This window comes from Urtica dioica, chromosome 1 (genome assembly GCF_054948205.1).
Source record: "Urtica dioica subsp. dioica isolate 48M chromosome 1, U.dioica_male_clone48M_v1_H2, whole genome shotgun sequence".
Classification (NCBI taxonomy): domain Eukaryota; kingdom Viridiplantae; phylum Streptophyta; class Magnoliopsida; order Rosales; family Urticaceae; genus Urtica; species Urtica dioica.
The window spans coordinates 7,040,821-7,056,938 of NC_142756.1; positions in this window are offsets into that span (position 1 = coordinate 7,040,821).

Genomic DNA, 16,118 nt, shown 5'->3' on the forward strand with positions numbered 1-16,118 from the left:
TTCCAGTGAAGACAGCAACAGACAAACCTAGGTTAGTAAAAACAGAGTGATTCGGTAAGAAATGGCCATTTCGGTCTTCAAGTTTTAAGATTATTTGCATGGTGTGGATTTGTTTTGCAGACCGACATAATTTACAGTAATAACGAGTAATGGCGAAAAAGTCTCCCTCGAAGAAGAAGGTCAACCTCGAAATGAGACCATAGAAAGACATGAAGTCCACTCGAAAACTGTAAAATTTGAATTACAATTGGCGGCCAAAATATAATGAGAGACTATCGGCCAAAAAAAGATTATCAATAAATGGAAATATTTTAATTTAACAGATTGTAAGATAATGTTATGTAACGAAATTAGAAACTAATCACCTAAAAACATGCGCAAAAATATTCAAAGATTCTCGTCCTCAATTTGAAATTTCAGTTAATACTTACCAATTCAATTTAAAATATTTGATTCAAATTAAAAAAAAAAACTGCCTAAATTACAGTTACAAAGCCGAATGTTTCAAAGGCAAAGCTGTAAAAAAAACCGTAATTAATATGATGCTACGTAAGCAACTTGACTATTTACAGATTATTTATAAAACGTTGGCCAAATTTAAATTGTTATAGATTCTGTGGCTTACGTAGCCAATTTTTTGATAAAAAATAGATCCGAGAACTGCTAAACAAAAATGGAAAATTAGAATGATAATACTCCATATATTAGAAAACAAAATACAGATATATTGAAAGTACAACTGGTAAATTAGAATGATAATACTCCATATACTCCAAAATACAGAATGATAAATTTTAACTAGTTTTCAGTACAACTGGTTTCATTTGGTCATTCCGTTAAGTATAAAAAAAAAGTCGAGGCTCTTAAACAAGAGAAGACCATGGTTAGAATCCTAGCACCAACATTTTGAATCATGTTTCTAAAAAAGCCTTAACTTCGTCACGTATGCGTCACAAAGCTAAATAAACTTTTTCACCCATAGTTTGAAGTTTGAACTATGTTTTTTTTCTCCGGTACATTAAAATGTAAAAGGAAGTTTTTATTATTATTTAAAGTTAATTTATATTGTGAGATTATATTTAGTTTTCTCATATTAACAGTGTTCATAAATGCTTACTATTATGCCGTCGTTTTCACAATATAAAAACGACACCACCAAGAGCAAAAAACGACAAGGCACCAAGCCCAAAAGAAAATCTCCGAGACTAACGTCATCAACACTCAAGGTGAAATTCCGAAACTTGACCCGCAAGACAAAAAAGAAAAATCACATATACATAAATATATCTTAAAATTAGGAAAATAGCCAATTTAAATGTTTGACATTGCTAAGTAACCAACGTTTGGTAAATCTTAGGTAAATAGCAACTTTCAGACGTAAATCTTAGGTAAATAATCACTTTAATATACCAAAGCTAGCTATTTATTTAAGATTTACGTCTGAAAGTGTCTATTTATCTAAGATTTACTAAACGTTTGCTATTTAGCAATGTCAAACGTTTAAATTAGCTATTTTCCTAATGGACCCTAAATATATATACATAAGAATGTATACGTAAATGCATGAACTTATATATACAAATAAATATATACATACAAATGCATACGTAAATGCAGCAATGTATATATATATATATATATATATATATATATATATATATATATATATATATATTTATGCATAAATATGAACACACGTACATATACATACGAATAAGACTATCGGCAAGGCACAGAAGAACCTTCGGCATGTGAAGTCTTTGTCACGCTTATGCCTTCGACGGACCAAAACCATCGGCCTCACAGAACTATCGGCTAGCATGAAGGAGTAAGACCATCAGCGTGCAAAGTCTTCGGCACGATTGTGCCTTCGAAAAGCTCAAACCATGGACGAAGAGAAGAATTCTTGAACTATCGGCGAAGTTTAAGACTTAACTATAGGCAAGCTTAAACCATGCTCATGTATACCATCGGCGAAATTCAAGACTAAATTACCGGCGTCTCAAAGTCTTCGGCAAAGCAAGACTATCTGCAAAGACAAGAATTCTTGAACTATCGGCGAAGTTCAAGACCTAACTATCGACAATCTTAAATCATCTTCATGCATACCATCGGCAAAGTTCAAAACCGAACTATCGGCGTCCCATAGTCTTTGGCAAAATAAGACTATCGGTGAAGACAAGAATCTCCGAACTATCGGCGGTCGAGACTATCAGCACGAAACTGCTATAGGCGAACTTCATGACCGATACTATCGGCACAAAACTATCGTCGCAGTTCATGGCCGAGACTATCGGCACGAAACTATCGGCCTTCACCAAACCTTCGGCCAAACAAAGACCCTCAACCAAAATGGCCCTCTAAGGCCCTATTACCTCCAAGGACAATCATCTATAATACCCCTCTCTATCCACAACTCAAGGTAAGTCTTTCTCGACTTAGAAAATATTTGCTTCACTCCCAACTCACTATAAATTTCTCTCTCGATACTTGAGACGAGATATTAACCCCCACCTCGACTAATGTTTGAGAGTCGGGGCGCGCGACAAGAGAAATCTCTCGTGTTCCTCTAGTTCACGTTTCTTGTCTTTTAAGATAAAAAAACATGGCGAACACGAAGAACGCGAAGAACCCGAATATCGCAAAGAACTCGAAGAACACGACGAACCCGAAGAACACGACGAACTCGAAAGACTCGATGCACACGAAGAGCGCAAAGAACCCGAAGATCGCGAAGAACCCGAAGATTGCAACGAACTCAAAGATCACGACAAACGCGAATAACCCAAAGATCACGAAGGATCCGAAGATCACGAAGAACCCGAAGAACCCAAAGATCACGAAGAACATAAGAGACTCGACGAATGTGACAAACACGATGAATACAAAGACAAACTATTGACGAAGTGACGGAAAATCGGAATCCTCTTTCTGGCGAAGCAAAGACGACGAGAAGAGAAGATATCACCACAAATTCAACCTACGTGCGGTCATAGGGTCCTACTTTAGACCGAACTACGGCTGATTCTAAGTGTTGACCCAAAAACTGCATTGACACTTACATTAAAATTATTAAAATTCAATTTTAAAATGTCAATTTAAAAATAGTTATGTACCTTATAACCCTCAACCTTAAATCATAAAAATAAAATGTCAAAATTGATAGGATTTTTTTGCCAAATTGTCAACTCAATAAATTTAACTATTTTTTTTTTGAAAAATTAGTTATTTTGTAATTAGAACATGTCAAGGACTTAGTTCGTCTAATTTTTTCTACATTTTAATTTATGTCTCCTAGTACTATCTCATTTTAACTATGTAACTAAGGATAAGTATTTTTTATATGTCAAACTATAATATGTATAACATGTCCTGTTTGTCTGAGCTCGTAATTATTGTTTATATATCGTTTTCTGTAACCTTTGTGTATTGATACATCGCCAATACATATTTCTAGTCTCCATTCCAAGTGGGTCAAAACGTAAATACACGTCCATGAGAATGATCTTTTGATTTTTGTTTTCTCTTAAAAAGTCAAACCAACTTTTGGTCAACCCAACTCTTGGATACACCGCCACGGCGCCACCAAAACAGATATGTAGTCTCCATTGCAAGTGGGTCAAACCGCAAATACTCGTCCATGAGAATGATCATTTAAAAAAAGAAAAATTAATATTTTTCGCCCATCAACTGTGCCGCATCTTACAAGTTTCTCTCTAAACAAAAAAATCTTCATTTTAATCCCTTCATTATAGTTATAATTTCACATTTGGTCCTTCTGTTACTTATGTTGTCAAAATAAACGGGATTTGACCATGTGCCAATCATGTGTTGGAAAAAATGTATATTGGTAAGTTTTGTTTAAAAATGTAACAAATAAAAAAACAAAAATTATATATCTCTACCTCTCTCATGAACTCCGACGCGTCCTTCGCCGGAGGAGTGACCTCAGCAGGGCTGGTGGCGAGAAATGAACAGGCTGAGGTGCTTTGGGCTTGGAGGAGCGGTGTCACCGCAGAATCGGCATTTGAAGCAGAGCTCACCGGAATTCTCATGGCGGTTCAGCGGGACATTTTTAGGAATCACAGGAGAGTCATTATAGAGGGAGATAACAAGACAATTATGGACGCGCTTGAAAAAAAATATGAGTGTCCAATTTGGACTTGTACTTCCCTCTTTGATCGGATTTTATTACTCTCGCAGAATTTTATTTCTTGTATTTTCACATGGGTTCCTAGGAGTCAAAATGTAGGGGCTCATTTGATCTGTCAATGGGCTCGTAGAGACAATATGGGGAAGGTTTTTGTAAGTTTGGGGATGTTCCGGCCCTTGTGCAGAACTCTTTTTTGGCTGATGCCAGATATTAATGACAGTTTTGTTGGAGGTGCTCGGTCTGAGGCCCCTGTTCTTCTTCTTAAAAAAAAAACCCGTAAAGCCATGCCCAATTCGAACACAACAATTCCTCCACTAAATTCATGCCTAATCACAACAATCACTCGACACCAACCAAAAAACCTTCTCCGTCAGAGTTTGCGGTGATTGAACCCAAATTGCACATTCAATTCCCTCCGGCGGTGCATTCTGAGGTGGTTTGGCTTCCATGAAGCAGTCGCCTCCACCGCCGGTGACGCTAGGTTCGGGATAGGTCTCTCTCGAATTAATCTCTCTTTCGCTTCTCTCCCTTCTAGCTAAATCAGGCCGTGATATAGCTAGGAGGAGGAATTGGAAAAATGCTCGCCTCATGCTTGTTTCTTTGATGGCCATGGCATCGTCGTCGGTAGTGACAGAAGCTCTGAGGTCCTCTAAAAGTTCCGACTCAGTGGGTAATTGTTTTTAGATTTCTGAGATAATTTTGAAATGAAATATCTCGTTTTATTTTCCATTTTTTTGGACTCATCGTCGAATGGGTTTCTTACGTGGGAGATTGTGAATCCCGGTTTCACTGAATTCTGTTTGGAGATTCCAGTCGTTGGGAATTTCATGAAATCTGCGATTAGTTATTACAAACATGAGTTTCAACTGAGAGATGATATTATGTTGTATTTTCAGGTGCATGATTGTCGTGGTTCTCTGGGTGTTTCTAAAATGGTAAAACCTTCTGAATCAAGTAAGATTTTGGGATTTTGGGCTTTCTCTGCAATAAAGAGTTCTCTCAGAGGCGGAGGAGCTCGTCGGTGGCACCGGACTTGCTGAGGAGGACGACGATGTATCTTTTTTACGGCTGATTTGTTGTGTTTGTAAAAGATCTGTAAATAATGAACATAAAACAATGGCACGATTTAATTTCATGAATGTGTGTATGTGTATGTATAGATATGTGTATATATATATATATATATATATATATGTGTGTGTGTGTGTATGAGGATTTTTTATGTTTTTTTTATTTTGTTTCTTTAGTTTTTTAAAAATAAGTTATATACGAGCATTATCATAACCATCATGTGATAGTCACATGAAAATTTTACGTTTATTTTTGTGACACAAAAATAAACAAAAGGGTCAAATGGGAAATTGTGATTACGACGAAAGAGTAAAAATGTAGTTTTTTTTGTTCGATAATCAACTTGTTATTGGTGTCAAAATTGAAGGACAAAAATATCATTTATCTGAAAAAAAAAAAAAATCAACTTTTTAAATCAAACCAACTTTTTGATTAGTCCACTCTAGTCATGCCAAAAACAACGTGTACGTCTGATAAAACAAACAAACGATAAATAAAACAATGTGTACGTGAGAGCCAATTCAAATTAGAACGAAGCATAATTTTCTAAGAAGTATCTCGTACTTGTAGTTTTTCTTCAACGTTCCGTTGATGAAGTTCTATATTGGGAAACAAAGTCTTGTTCTCGTTAAGAAGTTTATTTGTATGAATTGTAATGTCTGACTTGTTTATTGGTATACATACTCGTTTACCAAACCACCGACTTCCACAGAAATCAAATTTTAGAATCCATTACGCATATACAATTATACGATGAAAGAAAGTGAGACTATAACGTCTAATTTGACTTTGAAAGTCAGTTTCGATTCAAGGTCTTCGTTTTTTTTTTTTAACAACTTCAAGATCTCAATTTTTAGGCGGTCCATCGTATATTTTCATCTTTCTATATAATAATATTTGAGTATAAATAGCGAAGAGAGAGTATAGTCAACTCACCGTGTGAAAACGCAAAATATTATGCAAAATCAAGAGTATTTAGGAGGCTAGTTGTAATTTTTTTTAGGAAAGATTAATCTGAATATTTTCATGTAAAATATAAATAATTAATTAAAAATGGTTTTTGGACATTTTTTTTCCTCTTCGTGGCGCCAGTTGGAAATCAGAGAGCTTTTAGTGAAACTCCTCTTGCTCTTAAAAATAAAATGTAGTTATCCTCTTTACTATAAAATGCATTTTTTTACACTCTAAAATGCATTTCTATTAGAATAAATAGTGTTAATCTCCAACTCAATATTCCAGTTTTTATAGATAGAAAACAAATTCTTCATTTCTCAATTTTTCCACAACATTTTATTTATTATACAATCAAAACGATAACTAAATAAGCCACATGAAACTTGTCAATTTTGATACTGGTTACTGTAGCTATGTTTATATAGGATTCTTTAAACGTTAAAATTATATTTTAGCTAGCGTTTGGTTCCATGCCGGAAAGCCTCACTCTCTATTTAGGATTTCCACCCTTTCAGCCTAGGCAAAGCGAGTACAGTTCGAATACCTCCACACAAAGCTCTTCAAAAAGTTACATGGCTGGAGAAACAGACTCGTTTAAATTGGGGCAAAGAAACTCTTTTGAATTAAATTCTGGTGGAGACCTGAGGAAAATAAAAGAAAATGCATTGGAAGTGGTGTGAGAGCCTATGTAGGCAAAAAGAGGATGATGATATAGGATTCTGTCGTATCCAATTCAATCAAGCACTTCTCGCCAATCAAGTGTGGATGGCTGGTTACTTATCCGAATTCCCTAGTGGGACGAGTCCTCGAAATATTTCCACCATTCTCAAGGCTCAAATAATTGACGAGTGTTCATATGTGTGGCAGAGTCTCATTTGGGAAAAGGAACTACTTGATCGCGCATGGCGTTGGCGAGTCGGGGATGGTTCAACAATTAAAATCCATAGAGATCACTGGATTCCTAAAGTAAGGACCTTTAAGGTCCAATAACGAAAGACATTACCTATACATATCATGGTAAGCGCTTTTATTCATTCTAGTGAGGCCAAGAATGAACAACTCATCAATGAAAATTTTATTCTTGTCGCTGGTCCATACATTCTTGGTATGGAATTATGACAATATTGGATGGTACTCAATTAAAGCAAGCTATCGTCTTGTCATGGAACTGGGAATATTAGGCTGTACATCGGGTTCCAAACATATGTCAAATGACTGGAGCTGAGTGTGGAAACTAATCATTCATCCGAAGACTAAACTCTTCTTATGGAGAGAAAGCCATGATATCATCCCAACTAAAGAAAATCTAGCCGATCATCACATCCCGACTACCACGTAGTGCTCGCTATGTGGTTATGAATTCGATTTAACGAGCCAAATTTTCTAATGCCTGTAGATCCGAGAGAGCTAGGTGGAGACCCCATTCAAAGATATAGAGAAGTTTGACTCACGCACAAGCTTTAGAATATCTTCGACGACCTCGAGATACACAAAGTAAAAAGGGAGCTCAGTATCTTTGGAGCGGTATGCTGGGACAACTGGAAATGGCGAAGCAAACACATCCAGCGACAACACGCTAGAAAGTGTTCTGAGGCTTTTCAACAGGCATGTCATCTATTTGAAAAATATATCAGTTACAATCGGGATTCAAGGAGCACGAAAGAGGACCCCCGATGGAAGAAGAAAGACTACTGGACTAGACCAATCCTGGGGTGGTTTAAATTAAATGTTGATTCAGCGTTCAAAGAGACATAACTGACGATTGGAATTGTATGTTGTATTTGACTAGAGTGCTGCTATCTGACACAACTCACGATTTTATACTATCCATACACTGCCTGACACGTGTACAATTTTAAACAGATTTTAGGCTTTTTATTACTGGAGTCGTGAGTCGGGACAAAAATCTTTACCGATTTGACTAGGGCTTACAGAGTGTGACATCGAATCTGACTCACATATACTGACAAGGGTAGGTCCATTATAGGCTAGAAACAAGAAACTTAGTACATGATATTATTAAACTCTTTGTTAGTGGTAATATTAGGTTTCTTTTTAGTAGTCGGGTCTGTAATTTTGCTGCTCATTCTCTTACCACTTTTGATAAACTTTTGCTAGGAAAAATACGGGTTTTATGAAGCACCATATTGTATTATGCATATTATTGAGACTGAGATGACTAATTCATTAAATTATTACTTTTATCTAAAAGAATATATATGGCATTAAATTATGAAGTTCGTTTATCTTTGGGTTTTTGGCGGCATAAATCTTTGATGTTTTTGGCTGGATACGATTCAGTCCTAATATTTTTTTTCGCTTGGTAAAATCCTTAGTCTATGTTATTAGACTCGACGTTAGTCCCAATACGAATCAATAGCTGAGATGTAACGGTGATATATTATTAATGTTGTTGTCAATGGTGCCCACAAGAAGAGTTGTAGTCTTTATTTTGAACATTTGATGTAATAAAGTCTCATGAAGACTCTTGCTTGTAATTGCCTATTCATTCATTAATAAAGTTGAAACGTTCATTCAATCTTCCTTGTCTGAAGCTTTATGATAAAACCATAGTCTTTTAGTCCATAAACAAACTTAACAACTTGCGAAGAGACAAATGTAGATTTGCATGAACAAACTCTTCGTAGTTTGCTTAAAACGATATATTCGCAATCTTAGGGTCAAAGGACTATTGACCTCAGTATGATTGTTAGAAGAATCTATGATGTCTGGTTATGAGGCATTGAGAGTTGGGGACTCTATAGTTCTTCTAGGTATCTTCCGAAGGTACTGAATTGACCAGTGCACTTCTAGAGACAATATAAGAACAAACCATTTAACCTCTTATGTCTCGAAGTCACTATGTATGAATTGCATCATGCTTACCTTAATCCTGAAATGAGACATGCCATTTCACACCTTAGTATTCTCATTTGAGAAAGTCAAAGTTCGGACTCACTATGTGATTCCGAACAAGGCTTATTGGTGAAGTACTAAGTTGTGAGTCTGTCATGAGTAACTTTGTGAAGTTCTCATAGATATGGAATTCATGTACAAGATTGCTGAAATGCAATGTATGTCACCTCATGCTTTGTTCCTTGGAGTGTGAATAAATGAACTGGCCAGTGTCCAAATTGAGTCTTGACTCTTTTGGATGAAACAATGTGACTTGTTAGCTCCTCGTCAATACATTGTTTCTAACTTATTCACAAGCGACAAAGGAGTTGAGGAAATAACAGCTAGAAGGGTAAAATGGTAATTTAGTAAATCTCGACTAGCTGATGACATTCATGAAGGGTAAACATAGATAATATTCAGTGGATCCGCTCATCATAATTAGGTCGAATTCTTGAGTAGAAAATAAATTCATTTGAACCGAGAGATTTTCAGTGTCAGCTCTTTAGTGGAGTCAGTTGGCATTAAGCTAAACTTGGAAAAGGTTTGTGAACTTTTGAGTCCAAGTGTTTAGCTAAAGCTTTGTTCATTTAGGTCCATGAGGTCACTGTCACGAATCACATCGATAGGAATAGTTAAACTGGAAGCTAAGCCAAAACAAGAACGAAAATAGTTAAAAGGGTATTTTTGTCTTTTGAGACAAAGGATGAAATGAATGTCAATAAATTTTTTGACAAGGTCATTTTGTGACATGTTTCACTCGACCATGACTTGATCATTGGGCCTTGTGAATTAATTTCGTTTCATGAGAATTTTATTGAAAATTCTTAATGGGCCTTTCTCATGTTGTCATGAACAAATGAAGAAGCTTCTAGAAGCTCCTTCTAGAGAGACTTGGGCGCCTACCCTAATAGAGAAATAGGAGAGTTTATTTTGTGCATAAATGTATTTAGATACTTGCCAAAAGAAAAAGAGGAAACAAATTTGCATAAGGATGCACAAGGAAATCGGCCACATTGAGAGACAAGGCAAGCCTTGAACAAAATAGGAAACAAATCAAGGCTTCTAGAAGCCCTAGCTTGGCCGAGTATCTCAAAGGGAAAAAAGAGGAAATTGCTCATGAATATGTGATATTCTATAGAAGAGGAAACTACCTTATTGAAGGTGAGACCTCTCCTATAAATATGAGCCTCATTTCCTCACAATTCATTCATCCAAGTTTAAGAGATTTGAGAGACTCTCTCTCTAGAACTTGGCCGAAGTCCTCTTCTCTCTCTCTCTAGTTTATTTTCGGTTTTCTCTTGTCTTGGCACCTAGGTCCTCACTCGACCTAGTCTTTAGCTCTGCGACTTTGAGACTCGTTCTTAAGTCGTAGTGTTTAAAAGTGCCCACTCACTGATTCCTTCTTTTCGAGTGATTTAGTGATAGAAACTTTCGTGGTTGCTCGAGTTGCCGAGGAAAGAAAGAGAGACGTGCTGCGAGGGGAGACGAGCGTTGCAACTTTCCAAAAGCTTCTACAAGGTTCAAGCTTCAAGAAAGGTTAGTAACTTTAATAGCTCATATTAGTTTTTATTTACATGTACATGCTCTTGTCTAGGTTAGTAAAAACTAGTTTTACTTAAAAAGAAAATTTTTAAAATTCCGCCGCTTAACGAAGCGTTAAACTTTTTCTCAAACCCTAGATCGATTCCAACAAATGTTAATTCACTTATATAATACAATAAAACGGTATTAAAAAATAAAATGCAATGAAATGACATAAATATATTATAGAAATTAGAACTGAAAATTAAAAAACTCAAACCAACGAGAGCTCGAAAATCTCTTAAAGCCCAAAAACTCCCAAATCGAAGAACCCAAAAATTCTCGTTTCGTGGTCGTCAAAGATGGAAGACGATCAGCACGCTAATGGAGACGTTGATGATTTCGAACTCGTAGAGGAGGATTATGTTGACGATAAAGAGTATAAAGAGGATCAGCACACCAAGCACTATCAGGAATGATGGTTGTCGGTGAACCAGGTTTGTCCAGACGTCGACAATCAAAATGAAGACTCTGATGGCTATAGGTCTGGGAGCAACTTTGAGAGCATCCACAACGACGACGAGCAACTAACAATGACACACATCTAACACTGAACTTAAGATTTTCATTCCATTTTTCAAGTCTGATACATAATAAAATAACATTGTGACACTATGTACTGATCAAACACATATACATATGAACATTACGCACATAAAAATAACCATTATAACAGTTACATATGACATCATATTTCCACGTTCTTTGATTGTTGATACTTGTTCTTAGTACTGACCATTCTCGAATTCTAGCTGGTTAATTCTTCTCAACAGCCCTGGAATGACTTGTTTTTACATTGTGCGCATTTTTGGGTCAACCCACCTAAAGCAGTCGCATCCCCAATCTGACTGCATAACATATACCAAATTCACAGAGTTTAATACTAAAAACCCTCATTTTACACCACAAAAAGCACCAAAATAGCTTTAAAAAATTTACTTTTATCTTGTAACATCCGATGAACCTTTTACCAGGGTTTGAATCCGCCCACGCTGTCCTTTGCACAGCCGCGACACCACATTTGCAAAGTTCAGGAACTTTGCTATGAGAAGCCGAGTTCTGACCTAAACTCGCAGAGTTTCCTTGCCTCGACGCTTGTGGTGATTTGCTATAGAACGACAACGAGAAACAAAGTTCAGGAGCTTTGCTATAAGAAATCGAGTTCTGACCTAAACTCGCAGAGTTTTCTCGCCTCGACGCTCGCGGTGATTTGCTATAGAACGATGACGATGTCTATTCATCACCTATTTGATGTTCGTGATCATGTGATGAACTAGATTAAGAAAGAACAAAATTTAGGGTTTTCGATTTAAGATTTTTTTTTCATCGATGTTTGGGCTCGTCTTTCCCCTTATTTAAATGAATTATTATTCAGTCTCTCTATTTATTAATGTCTTTAATATATTGTATTCTAATTAAAAATAACTCTTACTTATCATTAAATTTTTACACGTGGATATCCGATTGCAACTATCGTCTTAATTCGTATTAGGGACTAACGGCGAGTCTAATAACAGAGATTAAGAATTTTACCCGACGAAAAAAACATTAAGGACTAAATCTTATCCAGCCAAAAACTTTAAAGATTTATACCGCCAAAAACCTTTTATCTTTTACCATGTTAGATGATTACTCATTAATATTTAAATATATAGTTCTAGGTACGTTTCATTTTTTAAACATGATATAGCTAATATGATACATCTAATTGCATAGCATATCTTTTTCAAAAGAAAATAAAAATTACATATCATATCAATTTCCAACTATTACAACATATGGTCCACCTTTATATTTATTTGCTAGTTTATTTTATTGCAGTAGCGGGTAATGGGGATAACTGCTTTCTAGACTTCCAGTAGACCTATATCTAAAGAGAAATTTCATTAAGTGGGGTTAATAAGCTATTAAATATCAAGATTAGACCCTAATGTTTAAAAATATCTAAATATGGACTTTTGACCCAAAATCGGACAAAAATACCCCTCTGAACCCTATACATCTCTCACACTTCATTTTTATCATTTCAATCACACTCAAATCCACTCAAATCTACTCAAATTCTCTCTACTTAAGCGGGTTTCAAAAGAATCATGGGTAAGATTACTAACTTAATCATTTTTACAAAGTTTATGATTGTATATGATAGAATGTAGCAAAAAAAAATCGATCAGATCTGAAAACAAAGTCCAAAATCTGGGTTTAACTTGTTTGTACGATGGTATACGATGATGTACGATGAAATTTAAATTTTTGTACGATGAAATTTAGAATAAAAATTGCGTTATGTACGATGTTGTACGATGCTGTACGATTCTGTACGATGTTGTACGATGCTGTACGATTCTGTACGATGCCGTACGATGCCTCTCTGTAAGATGATGTACGATGCTGTACGATGGTATACGATGCTGTACGATGATGTACGATATAGAAGCTTATTTTGCATAGTTTTACTGTTTTTTGCAGTTTTTGTCATGATTAACGGCACTTGGGAGAAGGAAGGACACCAATGGATTTTCACCAATGCAGAATTTCGTGCATTCGTAATTCCGAAAGAGGTAACGTACACGGAGTTAGTAGATTTCTTATACGAGAAGTTCGAGTTAGACAGATTCGCGTTCGACTTAAAACTCGAAGTCCCATACGCAGTCGGTACAATTCCAGTAGGTCCTGCCGTATTGAAGGACAATGGTGATGTTTCGCATTTTATGAAGCACAAATATCGTAATAGATTTCCACTCTGTGTAAGTTTGGTACCGAAACAGATCGAGGTCATTGCACCTATTGCGTATCGAGGAGTATGTAAAGGGAAAGATGTGGAAGTTGGAATGGTGTCTCGCAATGAACCGAAGAAGAGACGGAATACTCTTGTTATCGAGGATCGACAAAATGATCCTATAATTGAAAACAAAGACGGTGGCTGTGACGATGACTTGTTTAACGAGTACAAGGGTGTCGGAAACGGTGACGAAGTATACAGGCGTGATAGAGATTGTAATCACAACAGTGACGAATATGATGGACACAATGGTGATGAATACGAAGATGGCGAAGGTGATGAAAACGAAGGTGGCGATGGTGATGAAGAGAATAGTGATGGATATGACGGAGATAACAATGGTAGAGGTGAAGAATTTGAAGAATTCGCCAATCCCGAAGAATATGAAGAATTTGTGGAAACGTTTACGGTACCAACGGGTCATTGTGAACCATCGGGTCAATGTCAGCGTGATCCTCCGATGATCGGATCACCTATCGTTCCTTATTCATGGAAAGCACCCGAGTTCAGCGCCGATGATGTTGTGAAGGAAAGCCCGAGTCATTATCCAAGTCATTCTTCTACAGGTAATTTAAGTGGATTCAAATGAGATTCAAGTATAATATGAACCACATATTGTTTAACTAACCTTTGAAAGTAACAGGTAGCTCAGAAGAAATACATATTGAGCAGTAATTTGAAAACAAGCATGAACTGAAGAAACATATCAACTTGTACGCGTTGAAACATAATTTCGAATTTAGAGTGAAATCTTCTTCGAAAAAGAGATGGTATGTTCTATGCAAAAACGAGAGATGCACATGGAGGTTGATGGGTGTCGTGCAGTGGTCTGAGATGTGGGAGATTACGTCGTACGAGGGTAAACACTCATGTGGGCGTGTTGTTCGAACAGAGGGCCATCGAGGAGCGGCACCATAGGTCATCGGTCACGTATTTAAAGACAAGTACTCAATTAACTCTATGGCGGAGTATTCGGCGCATAACGTCAGGGAAGAAGTGAAGACAAGATGAGGTGTGAACATATCGTATTTGAAAGCTTGGACATCCAGGGAGAAAGCTATTGGGTACGTGCGGGGTACGCCGGAACAATCGTACCAGAAGTTACCGTCTTTGCTGTACATGTTGAAGCAAAAGAATCCTGGGACGTTAACAGACTTTGTGCAAGATGGTGACAAATTCAAGTATGCTTTCTTTTCCATTGGGGCGTGTCGTAGAGGCTTCAAAGCATGTCGGCCGGTCATAGCATTGGACGGTGCATTTCTGAAGACAAAATACGGGGGACAGTTGCTTTGCGCAATTGCAATGGATGCGAATTCACAATTATATCCACTTGCATTCGGAGTTGTAGATAGCGAGTGTCATGCTTCTTGGATTTGGTTTTTGAGAAGATTGCGAGAAGCTATCGGTGAAGACGTACCTAATTTGGCGTTCATATCCGATCGCCACGTTAGCATCATACATGGTGTCGAGGTTGTGTTTCCTGGTATCCCTCACGGAGCATGTTACCATCATTTACAACTGAATGTCCAACACAAGTTCAAGACAGACCATTGTCGCTTTGAACTTTACGATGCGGCTTACGCCTTCAGTAAAACATCATTTACGCCTTCAGTAAAACATCATTCGAAGCTAATTTTAGACAGTTGAGACGTAAGGATGTCGAGATGGCAAAGTATCTCGAAGAAGTTGGTGTCGATCGGTGGGCCAGAGCTTTCTTTCCTGGAAAACGGTAAGAGTCTAGAACTTCTTTTGTACTGAATTTTTTATGTCGTTGATTATATAAATCAAGTATGTTTTATATAGGTACGACCTAATGACGAGCAACAACGCAGAAAGCTTCAACAACAAAACAAGGAATGCGAGGACGTTTCCCATTACGACGTTGCTCGAGTTTATTCGATTCACACTCCGAACTTGGTTTTTTGAACGAGAAGAGATAGCGAACACGTTGAACACAAAATTGACACCAACGTGGCAAAATGATCTCGCACAGCTAAATAATAAGGCACAGTTCGTCAATGCGTACGGACTTGGTCTATATGAATGTCATGTCAAAGACGTAAGAGGTGATTTCGATGTAGACCTTATGGCGAAGACATGCACTTGCGGACTACCACAACAATTGAATATCCCGTGCGAGCATTCTATCGCAGCAACCCAACATCGAAGCGTGGACGTGTACTCGTTATGCAGTGACTTTTATTTGAAGGAGACGTGGATTGAGATGTACAAGGAAGCCATATATCCGGTTGGCAATGAAGATCAATGGGATGTCCCGGATGAGATAAAAAAACATGAAAGTTTCGGAACCCGTTGAAAAGAAGCAAGCCGGTCGACCAAAGAAAAGTAAACAAGGAAGAAGAAGAATTAATCGATACCCATCTCAAGGCGAAAAGATTGTCGTCCAACGAAAATGCGGGAAATGTGGTGGTAGGGGACATAACAGAAAAACATGTACTTGGAGGGATTAAAACTTTAGACTTTGTGTTATTTTTATTTTTAAGTTTAAAACTTTAACGTTTATTTGAGTGACCTTTTTATCTTGTTTAATGGAGTGTCATCCGTCTCATGGACGTTTTCGCAATTCAACTCTGTGAGAACGACGAAGATCTCATCTCGCTTTTGTCCCAAGACTTGTTTTCGTCCACAAATGTCTCGAGTTCTAAACCCTTTGTGAAT